The sequence below is a fragment of the Lutra lutra genome, chromosome 2 (genome assembly GCF_902655055.1).
Source record: "Lutra lutra chromosome 2, mLutLut1.2, whole genome shotgun sequence".
Classification (NCBI taxonomy): Eukaryota; Metazoa; Chordata; class Mammalia; order Carnivora; family Mustelidae; genus Lutra; species Lutra lutra.
In genome coordinates, this window is record NC_062279.1 from 63,340,106 (window position 1) to 63,364,708 (window position 24,603).

General features: G+C 40.7%; 1 pseudogene; it reads left to right on the forward strand.

Annotated features, from left to right (window-relative positions):
• The first annotated feature begins 2,022 nt into the window (after window positions 1-2,022).
• On the forward strand, window positions 2,023-10,588 carry LOC125094069 (uncharacterized; annotated as a pseudogene).
• The last annotated feature ends 14,015 nt before the right edge of the window (window positions 10,589-24,603 follow it).

Below are 24,603 nucleotides of genomic sequence, written 5' to 3' on the forward strand. Positions count from 1 at the left end.
AAGACCTCCAGGAGTCGTCTGAAACCAGGAAAAGTACCTAACCCTATATACACTATGCTTTTTCCTCTACATATGGACCTTTGATAACATGTAAGTTATAAATTAGGCACAGTAAGACACTAACGACAATTACTACCAATAAAATAGAACCATAACAATATACTGTAATAAAGGTTATGTGAATGCGGTTCTAAGTATCTTACTGTACTGTACTCACCCTTCTTCTTGTGATGATGAGATGATAAAAAGGTCTATGTGCTGAGACGCAGTGAGATGAATGACATGGGCTTTGTAATGTTAGTGTTAGGCTATTACGGTTATTCTGACAATACGTGAGGAGGAGGGTCTTCTGCTTCAGGGCTGTGGTTGACAGTGGATAACCCAAAGTGCAGAAAGTGAAACTGCAGGTAAGAGGGGAACTACTGTATGTACTAAACATGGCAGAGGCTGGAAGCAGAGACTGGAAGGTGTCAGGTAGGCTCTGGCAGCTGGTCTTAGACTATGTCTATAAGGGACTTGTTTGGTAAAGCTGAAGCTGAATTTGGACACTTGTTAATATTTTGTATATGAAGTGAGTTGATAGAGAGTAACTCAGAAATTGGGCAATGTCCTAATGTTGGTTTGCTGCATTTTTATGCATTGCCTTTAGTAGGGGGCCTTAGGGAAAACCCCTGAGGAAGTTCTTCATCCTGTCATGGAAAATGAGATCCCAAGGATTGGCTTGTAGATAATATGGGATAACTGTTCCTCTGTTCAGAACTGGAGAAGGAAGAGGTTTGGAATCAGTACAAGGTGCATTTGCAAGGTGGTCTTATTGCCAACACAAATTGGCCTCTCCCAACACATCAGACAACAGAAGCGAGAACATCAGTGCATTGTAGGGGCTACGGCCTCAGAAAGGGCCTCCAAGGGGCCTATGCCTGAAGATTCTGAGAGCAATCATATCTAATAATCAATTTTAAGTCCTCTGTGTATTATTCCTTTTTGTTCCCCAAAACTATCATAAGAGTCTCACTAAAATACTACATTTTGATCTTCCCTATGACAGTAGGGAAATATGGGAAGCGTCTGAGCCTACAGTTGAGACAGAGCTGTGCCAGGGAGATTAGCAGCAGGTGGCTTGAGTGAAACAAGTCTTGGGGCAAGAAAAAGAGAACTGCAGAAAAACCCAGGAGTGGCCCAAATCCAGACCCATATGGCACAAATATCCAAAAAATTCATGGACGGGAAACTGGTAAAGATGTTGGACATCTAATAGTGACAAGAGGTTAGAGACCCATGTTATTGAGATTTGGGTATTAATGGGAGGTGGGATCTTGTAGCCTACTGATGTATGGAGTATCTGGGTTAAATATTACTGTTGTGAGGTTGAAATGAGATTAAAAAAGTGAAAAGTCTTAGCATAACATCTAGCTCTGAATAGGCTCACAATATCTGTTGAAGTTGACATTATTATTGACTATGGGATGTCATGTTAGCGGATCTGGCACAGAAGATCATATAAGATGTATTCCTTAAGCAAGTCTGGTGGGCAGCCAGCCTCTTACATCCCTGAACACTAAATCCACCATGTGCACAGCCAGACCAAGGAATGACTAGAGGGCCATTCTCTACTTGTCACTTTTCCAAACACGGACGAGGTTGTGAGCACCAACAAGTATAATCTTCTTTAAAAATGACAAATCACAAAACATTCGACAGAGCAGCTTCAGAAGGTCATGAGCCTGTGGGAGCAGGTGCAAGGCTCAAATGGTGAAAGCACTGAGGCAGTGGTAGGTCTGTGGGGGGGTTGTCCATTTTCTTACATAAGATCACCACACCCCCATTGAATAGACGGGTGGTCTATTCAAAGGAATGAACTCCACCCATATTTTGGTGGCTTTATTCTTTCATTTACACTCAAAGAGGGAGGTTTTCTATTTGACAAAACACAGGCCCCAGTGAAATATGTGTTGGCTGCAATCTTCTGTGAGTAAAGGCATCTTCCTATATGATAAATAATCGTCTTGGATCCCCGGCACCATGACGGAGAGTGGCCTGCGGCTTGGTAGGTGATATAGGCACTACTGGTGACAGAAATCTCATGCAAAGCAGATGGCAGAGCTGACTTAAGGAACTGTAAGGATGTCTAGCTAGTGGAAACCAAGATATAGGAGGAAGAATGGGCAGCAGAAGAGAGACACAACACCAGCTTCTCTACATGTTACACACACCCAGCAGTTTTACCGGCAGGAAGCAGCAGGTGGCCATGTCCCCAGCCATCAGGGTAGCCTACCTGGACCATCTATCTCAGCTACAATGGGACTAGCTGGGCCAGAGTATCTGAAGCAGTCTGATAATACTAACAACCAGCCTTTAGCAAGAAACATTTACGTACAGGGTCTATTAAAAGTTCTTAAATGAATTAGCCATTTAACCTCACAGTAACTGTATGTAACAGGTAATGTCATTATCCCAGGCAAAGTTCAGCCTCAGGGTCTTTGCACTTGGAGTTTTCTCTGGAAGGAATGCCAGTTACATGCATGGCTTATTCTTCACTGCATTCAGACGGATGGTCAAACGGCATCTCCTAAGGACTATTATGATTACGTCATCTAAAATAATACGCCTCACTCTTTTTTTTTTTTTTTGAAAGAACCAGGAAATTTTTTTTTAAGATTTTATTTATTTATTTGACAGAGAGATCACAAGTAGGCAGAGAGGCAGGCAGAGAGAGAGAGAGAGAGGGAAGCAGGCTCCCTGCTGAGCAGAGAGCCCAATGCAGGGCTCAATCCCAGGACCTGAGATCATGACCTGAGCCGAAGGCAGAGGCTTAACCCACTGAGCCACCTAGGCGCCCCTCCATCTCACTCTTTATTCTTTTACCATGTTTTATTTTTCTGCATAGCTCTCATCTCTTTGAGAGTATACATTCATTTTTGTGCATTATCTATTTCCTTTTAGAACTTAAGTTCCATAGTGACAGGTAACTTTCCTAGTTCACTTTTACAGCTGTGTCCTCAACCCCCAAATAGTACCCTTCCAAAGAAGCAGCACAATAAGTAGCTGATGAATGATGAAGTTTCTCTTTACAAGAAAGATAGTGAATTCCAGGGAGTCTAAGCAAATTGCTCAAGTCCTCAGAGTGATATATACAGAATCAAGTTTGGAATCTGGGCAGTATGGCACCAAGACCCAGCTCTTGACCTCTACTCTATATTGCCTCAGGAGTACCATGACATCATCAACTCAGTCGTGAAGGAGGAAAGGACATCTTCAGGTAAGACAGCAGCACGTGGGACACTGCTGTCCATAAACAAGGACTAGAAAGGATGGACAGCACATCTGGACTCCTTGATGCTGTCTTCCAACATGGGCCTCCACACGTGGGCAACCACACATGGTTGGGAGGCCCTGGGGCTCCGGATTGGAGGGCAGCCTTCATCTACTTCTCTCCATCTCCTCCTGAGCATGAGAGCCAAAAGTTGGGCTAAGTTGCTATGAAATCCTAGATAGCAGCAATTCATTTACTGATGGACAAATGATGGCAGGGTCTCTATTTGCTGGTGAATTTCTGTGCAACACTCTGGGGTCTTGGAATGCTAGTCTAGTTAAAATGCGGATACCCCAATCCTACTTCCTGAACTCAGACCACTCACTGTGGAGGGCACTACTGAGCCTCAGGACACAGCTGGTCTTTGGCACTTTGTTGAAGTCAGGGTTCCATCTTTATCTCTAGCTGACTATCTGGAGTCTGAGGCCTGGAATTTCAAGCTCTGGGTGTATCTTGGTCAATGTATGAAGGTTCCAGAAGAAATAAATCATTTGGTTACACTGGCAGTGAAAGAATCCTGTCATGTCTAGCCACTATCATAGACATGGTAGGAAAAGATACTCAGTAGCTGACATCCAAACTTCCATCTAGGGGCCTGAGACCTTTAGAGCTTGGGTAAGGCACAACAGTGAGACAAGAGAACGCCACAGATTATGGTTTATGGCGATCAAAGAGTCAGAGCTGAGACCTAAATTTAAAACCAGGTGGACAGCAATGACTGGACAAGGGGCATAGTTGAGGTCAAACAGCCCAAGAAAAACCAGGTATTCTAGGTCAGAGCAAGAACGTTCAGAATACAGGGCAAGAAGCATCATTTAGATGTCCCCTGAGCTATGGGATGTCACCCTATCCTCTTCAGAACACACCACTGGCAACAGGTAGGGAGAGAGGCAGAGTCAGCTTGGGCAACACTGAAGTTATAAAGAGTGGGCTATAACAAACTTATGGAAAAAAGGAAAAGTGAGTATCCCTGTTTTTGTATCCCAAAAGCTCAAAATATTTTGCAGAGTCTGTTTTTCATGGGTTATTACATTCTTTCACGAATTCAGCAATTACATTCAGAGTCTGCTATACGAGACAGTGAAGTAATTGATGGCTGAGGTGAACCCACCAAGCCACAGTGGTTTTTTTCAGCATTTATGCAACCCTTTCAAAGAGAAAAACTTGCTTGTTAAATACCCCTCCCATATTATCCTGTCCTATGACTGGTTTCTTTTAATATTTAAAATTTTTCAAAAACAGAGAGTAATGCTTTTGATTTGCTGGAAACTCAGCAAAATATGTTTGAAAAGTTAATGTGAAACTGGCTTTTTTATACTGAAAGGCAATCAGTTCTGCTCGGATGTGTACCTACAAGCCCATCAATCCAGGCTGGAGCTACTAACTTGTATTTTTTGAAAAAGACCACCCAAAGTACTCTTCAGGTGTGTAGGTTGGTTTCCCCGAAGCTTTTTTTACCCTGTTCTTTTTGTGTTGTTTGCCATTTTGAGTCTCTTGCTGTAACTTCTCTGAAGGGCCCAGGGATCAATACATTCTAACAAACGCTGATTCTCCACTAACTCTATGTCCACATGGCTTCAGACTCAAAGGGCAGAGTCTTTCAAATAAAAGAGGAAAGTGCTAATTCCTCACACTGGGGAGAACTGTGAATAGACTTACACATATTCGCGGTGTCCCTACTTGGGCCCTCACGTAAGAACACAGGTTGAAGAGCACAACTTTAAATTTCAGAAGTGACAGTCATTCCAGATAGTCTCGGGAAATTTAGCTTAAAAGGCATTTGAATCCAGTCTAGAGAATATGTGGAGGTTAAAGCTGGAAAAAAAAATTATTATTAACAATAATACCCCCCCAAAAATTCAGGCCAAAGGAGCAATTGCGAGCACTGGTTCTGACTCATACTCAAAAGTGGCCACGGGGTATCTGGTAGACCAAGAAAAGTAAGCAGCAGCCATATGCCATCAGCAAGTATTTATTAGGTATGCAACAAAGAATTATACATACCTAGGCATTTAATTGAGGCATTGATAATGATAGGCATGTGGAAATTCTTCCCCCTTGTATTCCACCTCGAATACTTCTCAAATGTACTAAATATCGCAAATCAAAATAATATCAAGAGTGGTATGAAAAAGTATGCTATTTTAAAAATATGTTTATTTTTTCAAACATAGTTGACACACAATGTTACGTTAGTTTCAGGAGTACAACACGGTGATTTGACAACTCTACGTGCAATGCTATGCTCATAAGTGTAGTTTCCCTGTGACACCATACAACACTGTCACAATAACATCAATTATACTCTCTATGCTGTGCCTTTCATCCCTAGGATTTATTCATTCCATATGTGGAAGCCTGCACCTCCCACTCTCCACTCATTTTGTCCATCCCCTCATACCCTCCCCTCCTGCATCCACCAGTTTGTTCTCTGTATTTACGGGACTGTTTCTGCTTTTTTTTAATTCATGTATTTTGCTCTTTAGAGCCCACATATAAGTTAAATCAAGGGTAGTTGTGTTTCTCTGGCTTATTTCACTTAGCATAATGCCCACTAGTTCCATCCATGTTCCTATTTTCATTAAGGATACCACATGGGTTAAAACCTCATGTTCTGTGGGGCACCTGGGTGGCTCAGTAGGTTAAGCCTCTGTCTTTGGCTCAGGATCTTAGGGTCCTGGGATCAAGTCCCACATCGGGCTCTCTGCTCAGCAGTGAGCCTGCTTCCCACTCCCCGCCCTGCCACACACTGCCTGCCTCTCTGCCTACTTGTCATCTTTGTCAAATAAATAAATAAAACCTCAAAAAAAAAAAAAAAACCACTTCATGTTCTATAATATAACAAAGTTTACACTGCACTCTCCTTGCCTCCCATCTCCATAAAGTTATTGCACTAAATTAATTCTCTCATGGTTGAATGCCCCAATACAAATTATAGACAGATCCTCTGAAGCCATACTACAGTCTAATACACTAAAAAAGGATGCTATGAACAGGCTAAATGGATTTCCAAAAATGTTAGAAGACAGTATTGGCAAAATCCAGCATAAAATCCGTTAATCTTCACTTCTGAGGCATGAGCATTGATTGCAATGCCAATGTACATTTTAACACTGGCCCAAAACGTTTTTTATTTTGTCTATGGGCAGAAGTCATGGTTCCTAAAGTCTTTTTGATTGACAAGAAAATCACTCTAGGATAACAAGGCCTAACTTTTCTTCAGTATACCAAACAACCAACCAAAAATAACACGTCTCTCAGAGATAACCTTTGAGTGAACTTGGTCACATCTTGGATTGTTAGTCATGAAGCAGAACTGTTTGATAGGCAAAGACCATGATTAAAGTGAGCAGAAAGAAACTGACAGGCACATCAAAGGCAACAAACATGTATTTTTTTCCTATTATAATAATGGCAAATACCATCAGGGGTCCTGCCAAACACAGCAGGTCTGGGAAAAGCAAAAGGCAGGGATATGAGGTCATAGAAGACTAAGGAAAACAGACATCCATGTTTGGCCACGTTCCCTCCTCTTAGATCTCTATAAAGATTCACCTATATTTCACCAGGTAAGATGTCATTCAGGAACAAGGCTAAGGCTATCCCCAGCCCTTCCACTGTTAGCCAGTGTTGTGTGACTAAGAGGGACTGGGTGATCCCTTCTGGCCAGAGTGGTCCCCTTCAGTAGGAAAGTCCCCCAACCCCTAGGGCTCAGCTTCTCTCTCACACTCACTGCTCCCTCCTTCTTGCCAGTCTGAGCTCCTTGGGGGAGCCTCTGCCCTCTTGTATCAGCCAAACACAGTAATTTCTTGAAAGAGTCCATTTCCCTTGGGAAGATCTGAATCTTCTGTATTCCTTATTCCTTGGAGTGACTAAATCCTTAAGGAAAAATAATTCTTTCCCATCCTAGAAACATTCAGCCATGGGCAATTTGTTTTCACCTAACTGTGCTGGCTGTTGTTGAGCTTCAAGCCCTGTTAATTATCATGCGTGTATTGTTTGCCAGGCCTGTGTTGAGTCCTTTATAATCGTTATATAATTTAATCTTACTTTATGCTTACAGAAACCCCTCTCACTAGGTTTTATTATCCCCACTTAACAGATGACAAGTGTGAGGCCTAAAGAAAACAATAGAATTTTCTTAAAATCACAGAACTCAGATGTAGCACCTTGATCCAAGATCTCAGATTCCAAAGATTATGTTGTCACTAATCATATGACTTCCATTGGCTTAATCTGTGGATGGCATTCATTGATCCTTATTTTTTCTCAGAATACTTTTCACTGACATCATATAACTCTTCCACTTAGGGCCATGTGACTCTGAGGAAGGCACATAAGCTAATTGTGCCTCATCTGTAAAAGGGGAATTACTATGACAGTACCTATCCAAAAAGAGGATTGTGAAAATTAAGGGAGGTAATGTATGTAAGAGAATCAGAAAAATCCTTGGTTAATTGTAAGGATTACCTAAGTGTTAATTATCATTAGTAGTAGTATAGAAACAGAGGTAGCTTTAGTAATAGTAGTAGTGATAGCTATACTAGTATGAGTAAGAGTAGCAATAGTACATTTATTTGTTTGGGGGTTCATTATCTGTCTTCTACATGAGAATATAAGCTCCTTAAGGATAGAAACTGTTTTGTTCACTGCTGTATTCTCACTTCCAAAAATAGTGTCTAACACAAAGTAAAGGCTTGATGATTATTTGTTGAATGAATACACAAAAATTTGCTAGCCTTCATATTCCTTTTTCTGTGGTATCTGAGATGTGGGCAGCTAAAATTCACAAGTGGTTGAACACAGTCTCCAGTGTCAAATCTGTACATACCTGGTCCAGCTCCCCCACATGCCCAGACACAGAGTGGGCATCCCTTATGTCGTCTGCTGTGCCTTATGCGGATGGCCTTCTTTCCTGACATCTTCTTCCTAGGGGCCTCCTGGATGGCCAAGTCACTCTCCATTCTCTGCAAGCTGTCCTTTCCTCTCCACCCCATAAAAACAAAACTATCCTTAATGCTACCTCTGTAGGGTCTTCTCCCTGGTAGATGATACCTAATTACTCTTGAAAACTAACATGCTTTTCAAACTTGCCCAACGTCCCTCACAATTCTAAAATTCTCCCAACTGACGTCGTGTGAGATGATTATTTCATGATTTGCTGTATGTGTGATGATATCTGTATATGGAAAATGTGCTAATATTTGCCCTCCATCAGGGGAGGGATGTCCTCATCCAGAGGAGCGGCATTCATGATAGAGCTCAGATATGAAAGCTGACCTTGTAGGAAAAACCACGTGTGCTGATGGAGCCTTGAGAAATCCCGTTACCATCACAGGGTTTGCTTTGCCAGAAGTAGGGCGACTGCTCTTTGCTTCATTCTATCAGCTTCTCTTGACTTCAGTAGAGGCACAGGTGTTGTTCCTGACTGGGTAGGTTTGGAATTTAACTTCCCTCTCTCCAATGAAAAGGAGCAGAGTCTCCCGGAGAGAAATCATGAGTGAGGAGAAAAAGGAGAAAGAGTGAAGAACAGAGGGGAAGGCAAGAAATCAGTGTGGTGTGCAGCAAGAAAATACAGGTGGAAGGGATGTAGAAGAGCAAAAGGGAGTGCTAGTAGCAAACAGGAAAGAGGAGGAGGCAGGAGGAAGGAGTGGAGAACAGAGGACGGAGCACAGGAGGTAGTGAAATGCAGAGAAGTCCACCAGACAACTGAGATAGCCCAGTGGGGGAAGACTGAGCTAAGACAGAGAGACAGGACACAAGTGAGTTAAGACATTAAATAGCCATTGCCTGTTAGTTATCTAGGTAAAGAAGGACTGCTGGTCTAAATACAATGCATATTGTGCATTTATAATTCTGGGGGGTTAAGTTATTTATGATACATCTAGGTGTTTCATTTAATCATATCAAGTTATAATTTTATCATTCCACACAATGGATTATTTTCCATGTATCTGTATAGAAGACACCTTATTCAAGGGGGTAGAAGTGACACAGCTTCACTTCAGATCTATTATAATACGTACAGGAATTAACCTTACATTGTTGGAATCCTCCTGGCAGTGCCTAGCTGTACTAAACACTGTTTTTGACAATATAAGTATTGCTGTTCTCTATTTACAGAAAAGGAAGCTGTTAATTCTTAGGAAATAAGATAGGATTTCAAGGGGCGCCTGGGTGGCTCAGTGGGTTAAGCCGCTGCCTTCTGCTCGGGTCATGATCCCAGGTCCTGGGTTCGAGCCCCACATCGGGCTTACTGCTCAGTGGGGAGCCTGCTTCCTCCTCTCTCTCTGCCTGCCTCTCTGCTTACTTGTGATTTCTCTCTGTCAAATAAATAAAATCTTTAAAAAAAAAAAAAGATAGGATTTCAATGCTTTGGCCTAATTAGCTGAGAGAAAGGACGTGGTCCAGGTAGTGTGTGAGAAAGCCTGTTGACGCAGGCACGCTCCTCTCTCTCCATTCCCACGGCCCCATCCTGGCTGCAGCCATCGTCTCTCACTGGGAATATTATCCAAGCCTCTTAGTCCCTTTCCCCACTTCCACATTTTCTCTTTCTAATTCTCGGTTACACATCCAAAGTGAACTTCTAAAAAATGTCGCCCCTCAGCCCGGATTTCAATTTTTCATTGGCGTCTCACTGCACAATGGATAAACCTAAGTTCCAATAAGGAATGATCTCACTGTGGTGTATCTCATCTTCAGGTTCAACTGTGCTATACCCTTTCCTGACCCAGGGCCTTCATGCATGTTCTGTCCTAAGATCAGAACACTCTTCCCCATTCTTCATCTGGCTAACCAATACTCATCAGGTACTGATAGTGTCAGGATAGATAGTGTTTTCCTCAGAGATTTGTCTGACCCCCAGCCTAGACCAGGTCATTTTGTTATATGTGCTCCATGCATGTTTTACTTCTATGCATCAGGTCACATCATTATTCTTTAATACTTATTTATGTACTTATCTGTTTGCTGTCTGGGACCCCCAGTTGGTTGTAAGTGTTATGAAAATAGAGGCCAGGTCTACCTTGCTCATTACTCATTTCCCAGGACCTGCCATGGTTCCTACTACATGACAAGAACTCAGTATATTGGGTAAAGGAGATATTAAGATTTGAATTTCCAACATTCTAGACTTGTTTGTAATCCCAAGGATTTCAAACAATTGCGAAACGATGTTCTCTATGCGTTTGTTTGCAGACAGGGAAGACAGAATCCCTGCTGCTCCCCCTGGGTAGAATCCCTCTGACTGGGCTCCAGAGTGCATCAGGACGGTAGGGATGGAGAGCCAGCTCGTGAGCCTTTCATGACAGAACAGCGCCTGCCATTGTCCCCCATGAAAGCAACGTGTTGCTCAGTATTCAAAACTTTGCAGCAGCTGTAAGCAAAGGATTTTCAGGCCTTTTTAGTTAAGATGGAACCTTCTGAAAGGCAGAATGTAGTCACAGTAAAGAGGAGCATTACTAGCACCTTCTATAAAATAAAGGAGACAATTAAAATCTTTTGTTCTTAGGTTGCCTGGGTGGCTCAGTGGGTTAAAGCCTCTGCCTTCTGCTCAGGTCATGGTCCCAGGGTCCTAGGATTGAGCCCCGCATCAGGCTCTCTGCTCAGCAGGGAGACTGCTTCCTCCTCTCTCTGCCTGCCTCTCTGCCTACTTGTGATCTGTCTGTCCAATAAATAGATAACACCTTAAAAAATAAATAAAATAAATAAAATCTTTTGTTCTCTACTTCCTTCCCAGCAAGTCTCACATCCCCCTTTCCTGCTATGCAATCACCGTCTTCTTCAGATTAGTCATCAGTTCCCCAGCTTCATTCTGAAACAATGGTGTCCAAAATCCACACTTCTGAGCACGATGACTGGTTTCAAACACCCCAGGATGATTGCCTCCAGAACTTTTGGCCAAATGTTGCCAGTTAGGTTGGAGGGGTCTCTGGGAGGGCCAGAATCAATCTAATGCAGCTTCCGGTCGTCTTCCCATAGTCCCAAGTAAGATGACCTATTACGCGTTCTTATTCCTTTCCGGTGGGGATAGGGACTAGGAAAGACAGTGCACTGTTAACTGTAACATAAAGGACCAGATAGAAATTCTAGGTTTTGGTGATTCTCTTCTGCCAGCCAAACTTGCTTATAGCTTTTGGAATTCATGCTCACTGATGGCATGAAACAGAGTCTCTCATCACAGAAGAACACTATGTACGCAATTATCTTTCCGATGGCCAGATCAGCCCATGTCAATGCCATGTTTAATATTTAAGCATACTCTACTCTCATTTGTATCCACTTACTCAGTGGACATCTGCAGACCCAATATGAATAAAAATGGAACTTGTGGGGCAAGAAAAATACATTGAGAATCACTGGGTTGGACAAACCTAGTGGGAAGGTTGAGTCTATTCAAACACCTGTCTCCCACCCTCTAACCATCTGTGCAATCACTTCACACTTCAGCCTCACCACTCACCCCTACAATTACCCTGTCAAGAGGAAAGTGCAGCTCAGGTGGATTTAATGTGGGCTTAATATGGCCCATCGAGTTTAATATTGATTTCCTTTAAGTAACTGTTTCTGTTCTTGCTATAAATCTATGTGTATGTGTGTATGCTTAATTTGGATAATGAGTCCATCTAGGGCAAGGGGCAATTTATATGTTTTGTAGGCACTAGATCAAATAAGCAGATGATAGGTTGTGCAAAGCTATAAGTGAAAACAGCAGAATCACGTACTATTCATGGGTTACAGTAAATTTAAAAGAGAAGGTTAATACTTTAATGGGTTCTTAAGAATTCTTTCCCTCAATTTCTCAATATGAATATAACAATGTTCTATATAAATAGCTATAAAGAAAAGGGAAGCTAATATGTAATCCAGACCTACTATGTTATTGGGTGTGATGCTAGTGAGTTTACAGTTGTTTTCTCATCTAATAAAACAACTCTTCAAGGTGAATATTAAAACAAGGGACATGGGGCTCAGAGAGTTTAAGTATCATGGTATACAAGCCAAAGACTATTCATTTCAAAAGCATGTTTTCTTTCCCATAAGTGGTCATACCATTTATCTGGGGACAGTACATCAGTCTGGATGAGTTAATCTTCTAAGAGTCTCTCCTAATCAGGTGTGACTTATTATGCTACTTCTCCTGTAGAAGACAAAAAAAAATTATTAGGAATAAATGGAAATCATAAGGAATTGTCCCCTGAATTCCTTACATATGACATCATTAGAGCTCAAAGCAACTGGATAATCTTAATTGCATATTTCCATCCATTCATTCTTCATGCAAAACACATTCTTTTGATTGCCAACTATGGGCCAGGCCCTGGAAGTGACAGTTTGGGTAGAACGATAAGCAAGATGGAAATGCTGTTATCGCTGAGCTGAGCGTATACAGAGCACAGCGAAGGGCAGAGTGGCCTCTGCGGATTCGGGGACAGTGTACAGCTTGATACGGGCCACCTTCGAATGCGAGAAACCGAGGACAAACAGATGCTGCTGCTTTGTAATAATTTATGAAACTTAAGAAATCAGGATCAGTCATGCTTTATATTTAGTCAGGCTTAAAATATTTATTTCATCAGATACACTTCAATCACCCTTTTTCATAAATATGAGACAAGTTGTTAAAGGAGAATTTTGTGGTTGGTTTTCTGAATTTGTCAACATGTTGACACCACTAAGTACCTTTTACATTTGGCAGGTGTGTAGAGGAAAGGAAAGGCCTAATCGACCTTCCATTACGATGCACAGCCTTGGTACTGAACCAAGAAATCACTATTTAAGTAGTGAAGTATTCAGAATCATTCAGCAGTATGCACAAGTCGAAAGTCCTGCCCCAAAGAAAATTTACCCCCTTCCCTGGTTCCTGAGTCAAGAACAGTGAGTGGCATCCACTTGTTCGTCATCTTTATACTTTGTAAGGTCAATTAAAAAAAATCCATAAGCGATACACTGAGTGTGTCACATCAATTACTTTGCTGTTTAGATGAAATGAGCTCTGTGTTGCTCTCAAATTAGACACTCATCATGCATAATTAGCCCCTTACATAGAACAGCTGCTGGCTTTTACAATGCTTTCAACCCAGTGCTGCGTGTACCCATTGTTGGTGTTTAATGTGAGCATTATTTAATCAAATCTGTGATATACGCACATTTGATGTAATGATAAAATATAGAAAAGAACTACCTAGAGGAAAGCATGGGATGTTCATCCTCACCTAGAAAAGTTAACCCTGAAGTAATTGTATTAAAAGACACTAAGCCATTATATTGGAAAATCGTTTTAATTTTTTGGAAATTAAAAATTATTTTCACTTGATCTTAGCCAAAATAATGAATACTGTTATGCTGAAAAAATAAAAAATTATAAAAAAAATTATTTTCTTGTTAAATATTATTCTGTGACTGTTTAAAAGAAAGGAAATGGTGCATTTTGCAGCAGTATGTTCAAAGGACCGAAAAGCGACTAAATCATCAGGTTGGGTCTCACAGATAATCTGGGAATCAGAAAATCTTTGACCTAAATCTGAAACTTTATAATACACTTACTCCCTACTTTCACCATCTGCAAAACCTGGAAAATCATCCTCAACAAGTGTTTACTGTAGCACTTGAAGATGGAAATCGTTACCACAGATATGCGAAATGTAATTCTAGAGTATAGTTTTAAATTTAAAACATCATCCCGATTTTATTGGCCACAAATTGGAGACGTTACCGTGGATTCTGTTAGTGATGGTTTATGTATTTAAGGAACGGGGAAAGCTTGGGGGATGGCTAATGTAATCATCACAAGCAGTAGCCTGCCACCTTTTATTTTTTAAGTGTATGTATTTCTCATCTCTAATGGAATCATTGTTTCACAAATAAGATAACTGAGAAAAGGGAATCAGCAAAGTCATAGTGAGATAAGGAGATACTGCTACGACAGTTCCCCAGTTTATAAATTTTACTCCCAATCACACCCGGCTAAGAAGAGAAGTAGAAATTTAACGTATCATATTTTAGAGGATGAAGGGCAATAAAAGCTATGTCATGAGCACAATTATTCTTTTCTCAAATTATAAAGATAAAATTTGGCTAAGGGGATCTATTCCAATTTTCACTGCCAACGTTCAGTATTTCTGTTAAACTGGCTGTTGTGAACTATTCTAAATGCCATTTATGATATTGGAGTGATGATGTGTTTAAGAATGATGTACTTTGAGAAAGTGTTTTATATTAGAGATTACCTACCTATTCATATATACATATTTGTATGTAGGTATACACATGCACACATACACATTAGAACAGATTTCACTAAACAGAGTTCAGGAAATATTGTTGTTGATACCCATTGTGTTTTCCTTTATGGGTCTACTTTTGAATGTTTGTGTATATGAGACTGATATTCAATTAGTATACAACCAGACTGGCTAAAGTGACTGTTTACTGGCCGGCATTCCTTCTGCTTTATCCAGGAGGAACTCACTTGTGTTGCTTAATGCTTTTATCAAAATGGTTATTAAATATTTTTATTATCATTCTAGGTAGATATATTTAAATGTATTCTATAGAATTCCTTATAAACCACTGACAATAATAATTAGTCAGCAGGTCACAGCAGCAAGAAAAGCAGAGGGAGTATTTATTTGTAGACACTTCTTTACTGCACACTGCTGAGAGAGAAAGTTGTCAAACAGGAGGAAAGAAGCAGAAATATTCTTATGTGCAGGTTAAACTAGAAACCACGTAGTTAAGGAGGTCAACACAGCTGCATCTGTGATTTTAACAATGGTCAGGGAACACACCCGATGAACATTCCCACCCTCTAGCAAAAGAATTCTTCACTTAAATTACTTTGAGAAATCCTCATATGATAAGAATACTTTTTAACATCTTTGGACTACATAGATGAAGTTTCCCCCACCCCCACCCCACCCCCACCCCACCCCCATCCCCCATAGATCATTAAGAAAAAAAGCCACTGGCTATTTAAGGCAGTTAAACAAACACATTCTAATATAAACCATAGTTCCACAAATACTTTAAAAATAGGGTTTAAAAAAAATTTTTTTTAAAGATTTTATTTATGTATTTGACAGACAGAGATCACAAGTAGGCAGAGAGGTAGGCGGGGGTGGGAGGTGGGGAAGCAGACTCCCTGCTGAGCAGAGAGCCTGATGTGGGCCTCCATCCCAGGACCCTGAGATCATGACCTGAGCTTAACCCACTGAGCCAGGCACCCCTGTTTGTTTGTTTGTTTGTTTGTTTGTTTGTTTAAAGATAAGTATTCTACCTTCCCTCTGATAACCATCAGTTTTTTCTCTATAGCTAAGAGTTTGTTTTCTGGTTTTGAGTGGGTCGGGATGGGTGAAATACGTAAAGGGGATTAAGAGTACACTTACCACGATGAGCACTGAGTAATGTAGAGAATTGCCCAATCACCATCTTGTATACCTGAAACTAATATAACACTGTATGCTAACTATACTGAAAATTAAATTTTCTCCAAAAGGTAAATATTCTAAATTTTCATCTTTTGTGACTTTGGTGGACAAGTTTTTCTGTATCACTTTTATGCACATTTTCTTTTATTCTATTTCAGTGGTGTTTACACAGGCTGAGCTAGGAGAAAAGGGGTAGTCTAACCACCAGTTGTTTGGGAGAAAAAACATTAGAAAATTCTTTTATAAATAGCATTTGACTGAATTCAACTACTTGTTCTGAGCATAACTGTTTGACTTGATTCAACTGGTTTTTTCAAGTTAATTTGATTAAGTAGATTCACTTTATATCAAGATCTTTAATTTATTTACACTGTCTCCTAAGACAAAGCTTTGTAAAATTAAATAAGAAAACAATCATAAAGGAGTCTCTACATCTATTCTCTACATCTAGAAAGATCCATACCATTCATCATAAAAAACAAAAACCTAAACTGTTTTTTCATGTATAGTTAACAAAAGTTATTCTGTAACTATAGATCTTAGTATTCTTATAGGCATTAACTTTATAGATAACATCCTTGTGAGTTACTCCATTTATAGAAATAATGTAGGAGCCTCCAATATAAAAATACAGAGAGAGAATTTCCTATTGAGGATCTTTATTCCAGGGACACCTGGATAGTGCACTTGGTTAAACATCAGGCTTGGGTTTCAGCTCTTATTGGGATTCCATGGTAGTGGGATTGAGCCCCACACTGGGCTCTGTGCTTTGTGCAAAGTGAGCTTGAGATTCTCTCTCCCTCTGCCCCTCCCCTCCATTTGTGCTCTCTCTCTTTCTCTCTCTCTCTAAAATAAATAAATCTTTAAAAAAAAGAATCTTTATTCAATCTAAGTGACATAAGATATTTAGCCTCTAAGGATTCTCTAAATGCACTTTAATGATTGGTAGAACATAGTCTCCACTGAAGTACATGGAGTTTAAAAAAAAAAATAAACCTTAAACAAATTTTTAAGAAGCAAAAACAAAAGAAAATGATATTAACAAAAAATATTTAAAAGATCTCAAATACAATTTTTCCATACTTTTAAATTATATATTAAGATTTGAAGGAAGGAAGGAGGGGAAAAAAGGAAAAGAGAGAGAGAGAGGGAGGAAGGAAGGAGAAAAAAAGAGAAACAAATTATCTTTGCTTCTAATATGAAAATAATGGAAAGGTTTTTTGACTACTTAAGGCAAAGAGATCCAGAGTGCCATTCATGCCAATATAATGATACTGAATGTTCTTTTTATCATTTCTTACAGATGTTTTGGCATTTAACATTGATATCTTTTGGTGATTTTCCTAAAGTATATTGCAATTATCACAGGAAGGGGCTTATCTTTTACTATCTGGGTCGATTCATCTTTTTTTTTTTTTTTTTAAGTAAAAGCCATATTGTCCTTTAGAAAAATGCTTTTGTTTCTAGTATAAAAGGAAAAGAAAAAGGAAGTCGGCATTGAACTGGGTTAATGGCATTGTGAAGACTGGGAAAAGTGTAGTATTTCTATGGTTTTAAGCCAATAGCTATATACAAGGGTACTGGAACCCTGGTACAGAACCCTGGTACAGAAGTCTGATTAAAGAAAGCTCAGTTAGGTGACTGAAAAGAACGGAAACCACCTATTCAAAGCCATGGAAGAATCTGAAGAATTCATTGGAGAGTTCCCACAGAGGAAATTCAGAAAACAGAATCTGTCTGATGTTACATAAATGAAGCATATATAATCTGTATCTATATGACAGTGTGTTTTCAACTCTCTCCTCCGTTTTGTTATGATGTATCAAGGTTTTGTCAGTCATGCACAGAGGAAAAATCACTGAGGTGTGCAAACAAATGTCCAGATAGGAAGAATTTTCCACATTCGCATTCATCAACCAATCTTAGGAGAGGTTTCAATCAGTAAGTTATAGATAGGCCAGTATAGATATAAACCTGGCCAGTATAGGCTAGGAAGGTATAACCAGTACAAGTTGAAAGAGGAAGGAGACTATTAGAGTCCTCTTCATGAGTTCTAGTTAAGATTTATATGGAGAATTAATTTTTAAAATCAGGTGAGCCATGGTCTGACTAAGAACTGAAAACTGATTCTCCCACTTATTCAAAAAATATTTTTGAACATATGGCATGTCAGATATTGTATCTGTGTGCGGGACACCATTTTAGATGCTGGATGGCATCTGATAACCAACTTCCGTTTTGTTTTCTCAAACTGATCTTATGAAGGTGAAAGAAGAAGTACAAATGATGGCAAGTGTTACAACTGAATGTTTGTGTCCTCCCCAAAATTCATATGTTAAAGCTCTGGCCCCCAGTGTGATATTGGAGGTGGGGCCTTTGGTAGGTCATGAGGATTCGGTGAAGTCCTAAGGAAGGAGCCCTCATGATGGGATTCGTGCCCTGATAAGAAGAGGCCAGAGAGCTTCTTGAGAGTATGTTGCTCTTTCTCTGTCCACCGTATAAAGTCACAGCAAGACAAGAGCCAGGAAGAGGGTCCTCACCAAGAACTTGACCATGCTGATACCCGGTGATCTTGAGAACCTCCAGCTTCCAGAACTCTGGGAAATGAGATATAAACGTTTTTTGCTAAGCCACCCAGTCTATGGTATTTTGTTATGGCAGCCCAAGCAGAGTAAGAGAGCAAGAGAAGTTAACTTTTAGGAGGGCAAGGGAGGAGGGAGGATTGTGGTGGGAAGATATACTACCTAGAGACAATCAACAAGTCCTTTATATTTGAACCATTTATTTTTACCTAGAGTCAAAGCAGTGATTAATTAACTCCAATACCGGGGAGTAATCTAGTCAGAACTAAACCAGGATGGTTTATGTGCCTCCTAACAGGGGAAGTTCTGCTGGAGAGTCAGGCTTGGGCTCTACTTTCTGTTTGGTCACTGTGCAGCTTCAACCTTTCTGGAACTTGGGAAACTCATCTGTACAAGAAACTAAAACACTTCCATATTTTCCCTATTATTATTCTGAATCCTGGTCACACAAATATGGGTTGAAGATGTTTGGCTCAGCCCTACAAATGATTCACCAAAAAATCTACTTCCATTCCTAAAGAAAATAACGCATGTCCCACTGTGGGGGAATTAGTAGGATCATTTTAAAATATGAAACAGAAAACCCTTAGCTTTTCCTGTAAATGTGAAATAAAGAGAACCAGAAACCAAATATTTGCTAAGCTGTGCTTTACAACAGCTTCTAAGTTATTTGTCTTACGGGGGAATAAAAGCTTGTTTTATAAATATACACTCAGCTATAAATATGACAGATACGTTAAAAAAACACACTAATCTGAGATACACTTATTTTTCCAAAATGTATGTTGAATCTCCAACCCAAATCAAAAGAGATAATTATTCTTTTACCCCCTGAGTTTAATATGAGGCAGTTTTTCCATGATCCGATTGTTCAAATATTTGCTTGACTTGGATCGACCTTTCTCAATTATCTGACATACCTGCTTAGATTTAGACAGACTTCTGAGATCAGACTCATTCTGAACCAAGCCAAGCTTTCTAACTTGTCAAACGTGTTTGTTCCGGAAACAGGACTGTAGTACAGGGAAAGCTGGTGACACTCTTCTGATGGATGGTAAATGTAATAATACTTACCATAATAATTATAGAAGCAGCATATAAATTTGGAAGTATACGATCACAGAGATCAGAGTCTGAGCAAGAAACTGGGATTCATTATCACTGAATTGAAGGATATTTATGTGCCCACCTTCTTAAAAAAAAAAAAAAAAATCCCTTAGGTTTCTGATTCCAAAGCTTTCCCCTGGTCTTGCGTATCCCGTCCCTCTGAGAGAACATCCCTGGAGTCTGCAATCACTGATTACGTCTTCAAGTGCTACCGAGTCAGTGAGGATTTAGAGTTCAGTATCTTGGGGAGGAATAAATATAGAAGCAGAAGAACTTGTCTGGAACTAAGACCTTAGTTAGGGATAATGGAAACCACCTAATGTATGTTATTAGCATTTGCGTTTCAGAGCAAAATGCTTTATAAGTGCTCGCTCTCAAGTACCCTCATTGTACTTGTAGCACTCTGTTAGGGCTTGGCTTCTCTCCTAAACAGAATTGTTTGTATGTCCAGAAATATATAATGGAATCTCATAAACACAGAGAGAAATTTTAAGACCACTCAGCATTAACCGGAAGCATCCTTTCTGACCTCTCACAAACGCTGCACCTTTGGGATTTTAGAACAGGGTTCATTAGTGCCTAAACTTAATCTAAACCTACCAGAACTTCCTCGCTCTCCTCAGTGAATTCAAGAGGGTTTTTAAAGATCATGATTTTTGTGTTTTCTTTCCCCACTAGCTGCTTAAAAATGAGGCTCTCTGCTTCACACCCCTCTTTACAAACTGTGTTTTCTAATAAAGAGTTTTTCTTTTTTTTTTAAGATTTTATTTATTTATTTGACAGAGAGAGATCACAAGTAGACAGAGAGGCAGGCAGAGAGAGAGAGAGAGAGAGAGAGAGAGAAGCAGACTCCCTGCCGAGCAGAGAGCCCGATGCGGGACTCGATTCCAGGACCCTGAGATCATGACCTGAGCCAAAGGCAGCGGCTTAACCCACTGAGCCACCCAGGTGCCCCGTAAAGAGTTTTTCTAATAAAGAATTGCCCTGTCACTCTTTTCCTTGATTCCTACTTTCCTTTTGTCCGTCCATGCCTGGAGTTTCCTTCCAGTGCCATGCCTTGTATCTGCAACTGATTTTTGTTGGCTGTTGGGCTCCTTAAGTCTTGGTCCACAGAGACTTTTTCCAACCAGTAGTTCCGGTGTTTCCTCATTGCTCTTCTGCCTGAGCCACCGGCCAGAGCCTGGTTCCTCCTGGATCTTGAGTCGCCCTCCATTTCTCCCACCACTCCAGAAAGAGATTTCCCATTCTCAAGTTAACTACTAGCCTGGAACTTTTCAAGGAACTTTTTAAAGCCCCCCGGAGTCTCATCTCCGTCTCTTTCTCCTCCATGAGCGGTGGTAGGAGCCAGGTCACATCTTTCGGAGTTGAGGTGGGCGGCAAGAGCCTTTGGTTTTGCCTGCTGGAGGATTACTGCTTCCTTGTGGTGGAGATATTGTGCTCTTCCCAGAGCCTATAGTGGGGCTGTCACTCTCTGCCAGGTTCAGAAGGGCTTTTTTTTATTGTCCCTGTCAGTTAGCAGCCCAAGGTTACTGCCAACTCTCTGTCAGGGCTTTGATTTTTGTCAGCTATGGCCAGGTCCTTTTAGTTATCTGCAATCTTTTCAGCTTTGTTCAGGCTGAGCTCTACTTGTCTACTAATTAGCTCTTTGGAGATTTCCCTTTTAAAACTCACTATCACAGAGGACAGGAACCGTTCAAAAGTTTTGTGTTTCACAGAAATTCCATATTCATCCATATCTCATAGAGTCATATTTTTAAAATTAAAAGTGGCAGGTCAGGCCAATTTAAGGTATAGAAGTAACATCGTCTATAAAGAAAGACCTTCAGGTTCTTGATCAGATATGTAGATGAGTGACAGGGAAAGGGAAGGGTTTACATAAAAAAAAAAAAAACACTGAGGGGTAACAAATTAAAAAGAAACTATCACTCTGTATAACATATTCACATTTTCTTTATCTTCTGGTGTGCAAATATTGTGCTAGCTGAATATAAAAGTAGCACAACTTTAGGGTACAAAAAAAAAAAACCCACACTGTAATAACATCAAGAGTGGTCTTACATCAAGGAGGACCCTGAGGATGTCTTTGTTGTCAACTTCAGAAGAAAAGAGAGGAACAGAAGAGGAAACTGGCAGAAGGAATAGATGCCAAAGAGAACTCAAAGGATTAGGTCCGGGTGAGGTGATCGGTATTCGAAAACAGTCTGCCTTCTGGCTCTGATCTAAGGGAATAGGCTGGCAGCCAAGCCAGAGGGCATAGCAGCACAAACACACCTTCAGCACACTGCTTGAGGGTTGCCTCAGTACCTTCGAAATTGTGCTAGCAATTAGAAATAAAGCTATGGAAAGGAAATAGGCAAAATACTCTATCTGCAGATAAAACTCTGCTTTTTACATAATTCCCAGCCTGGTTGTCCCCTCCACACACACATACCTTTTCTTTCTTCCTTTTCTTTGTGTTCCTTCCCCCCCCCCCCCCCCCGCAAGCCCTCCTTCTTTTTGAGGCCCCGGCGTACCTTTTTCTTCCACTAACTTAGTGCTGTTGTAAGTTGCTCTTACATTGCATTTACACAGGGTTAATGCCTGCAAGATGAAAGTAAAAACCTTTGAATATATTAATGCTATAACACAGATGTCTTACTTTTTACTCTTTTTTTTTTTTCCAAGCAAGTTGATGTGGCTAATAATGATGCAGATTGTGCTGGATGGATGTACAGATGAAACAGGGGAATACAGATTAAATAAAAATTTCTTCAAAGCTTACGTTTGCTTCATAATTTAACTTCTGGGCTTGTCTCAGTGGTAGTAGGTACGACCAGGCATCATAACATTGTTCTAAAACATCTTGGCATCACAGAGCAACAATCACCCAAACAGCAATGCCGCACTTTCTTTGAAGCTGGAATAACAATGGGTAAAATCAAGACTGTCAGTGGCTCCATCCAAATGGGCCTGACCCAAGTGCTAATAATGGGGCAGCTGGGAGAAGTGAGGAACCAAGCTTCTGAGCTGAAGAACTAATCTGCCTGTATACGGAACTTTGCTTTCTGTAGCTATATCCAAAGCACCAGTCTTCTTCCAGGTTTTCAATATGGTGTGTGCCAGAGGAGGCCCTGTACTCGCTATGGAAACATCCATGGAATGACTCTTTCATTTAGTTCTTTTAAATAATGAATAAAAGGGGGGGTAATAATGACATAAGGCCTTGGAGCGGACACCATCAATTTCTCTTATCCATTTCTCTTATCCATTCATTCAAGAACCATTTATTAGCATTCCACTCTGTGCCAGGGGTTTTGCTAGGTCCCTAGGGTATGCGGGCGGTGAGAGACACACCCCTTTCCTCAAGGATCTCAAAGGCAGAAGGCATGTGTAGCAGAAAACTTATAATATCATCTTTTAAAGGAATGGAAAAGTGCTGTGGGATCTCTTAGGAGGGAATCACACTGTCTGCCAGGCCACATGGAGCAAGACTCCATCTGGGGTCTGCATCTTTAATGTGTGAGGAGAAGCTGACCAGCTGGACAAAGGTGCTGAATGGCGTGTGTTGAGGCCTGGAGTCGTGGATGAGCGGCAGCTTTGGGAAATGGCGAGAAATGACAGAACTTAGGCTATGTGTGTGTGTGTGTGTGTAGCCGTGGGGACAGAATGACAAGTGATGAGACTAGGAAAGTAGATTTGAAGCATACCCTATGAGAACTCACGCGCTAACCTGAGGCATTCGGTGTCTGCTCTATAGACAATAGGAAGCCAAATGGAGGTTTCCAGCAAAGGGGAAGAGCAACATGACCTGACATCCTTTCTAGGGTAACTCTGATAGTTGTAAGGAAGTGACACCAGCCCCTCCGGAAGAGACTGGGGCAAGGAGATGATTTAGGGCATACACCATTCTTCCGATGCAGACAACAATATTCAGGTGAAGAAAGGAGCCCAGATTCAAGAGATACTTTGAGGGACTTAGACTAGTAGAATTGAGCTTCAGCAAAAACTCTCTGCAGGTGGCTATCTCATTCGTTACCCTACCCGTCCAGTACTACTTAATCTGATGTGGGCACCTGCTGAAAATAACTTGCTGAAAATCCCAAGCTTCTTACCAGGGAAAGGGAACTCAATTCATAAGGGTCTTATAAGATACACAAAAGAGCATTCTTCTCTCTTACACAGTGAGTTTGGTGAGCACATGCCTTCATGCACAGTGTTACCTTTCACTGCACCTCAACAGAACACTGAAGATAATACACACTTCATAATGTTTTCCGGAATGAATGAATGCATGAGTGGAGAGACAAAACCATGGAATGCAATGCGTGTGTGTACACACACACACACACACGCAGATTATAAAAAAGCATTGAAGCATTGCATTTGTTTAAAAGTTACAACAATGTAAAGATCTCTTTTACTTTTTTTAAGAAAGAAGTGACCAGTTTATTATAAACAATAAAAAAGCTACCCTCTGGGGGCGCCTGGGTGGCTCAGTGGGTTAAGCCTCTGCCTTTGGCTCAGGTTATGATCTCAGGGTCCTGGGATCTGAGCCCCGCATTGGGCTCTCTGCTCAGCAGGAGCCTGCTTCCCCCTCTCCCTCTGCCTGCCTCTCTGCCTACTTATAATCTCTGTCAAATAAATACATAAAATCTTTTTAAAAATTTTTAAAAAGCTACCCTCTGGCACTATTTGGAAACAAGTGCCCATCATCCTGTATGGAAATAAGACTAAGTCTATAGTATTTAGGGTTAGTGGTCTCTAACGTTGATATCTTTGTCTCCTAAGTGACACACTCAGCATGTCTATGTGGCTACATGTCAGAGCTGCTTCAGGGAGTCCAGGCCTCGTACATCATCTTTGGAGGTGGCGAGTTCCTGATGCTGCAAGAGAAGAGATCTATTGCCTTCTATTGATGTTACTAAAGAAGCATTAGGTAAACATGGCTGACAGGGACAGTTGAGCACCTTGTGCCCTGCACAAGGACACCCAGGAGAGGGGTGAGTGGCAACTGAAATCTGGGAGTTGTGTGAGATTTGAGAGAGGCTTTTTCTTAATCACACCAAATGCTAGATGAGAAAATGGAAACCTGGGTTTAGGGTAAAAAGACCAGAATGAATAGAAAAAGATTCTGCTGAGACCAGTTTCATGGACAATGACCCAAACATATCCACCCCCCACCCAGTCTGCATTG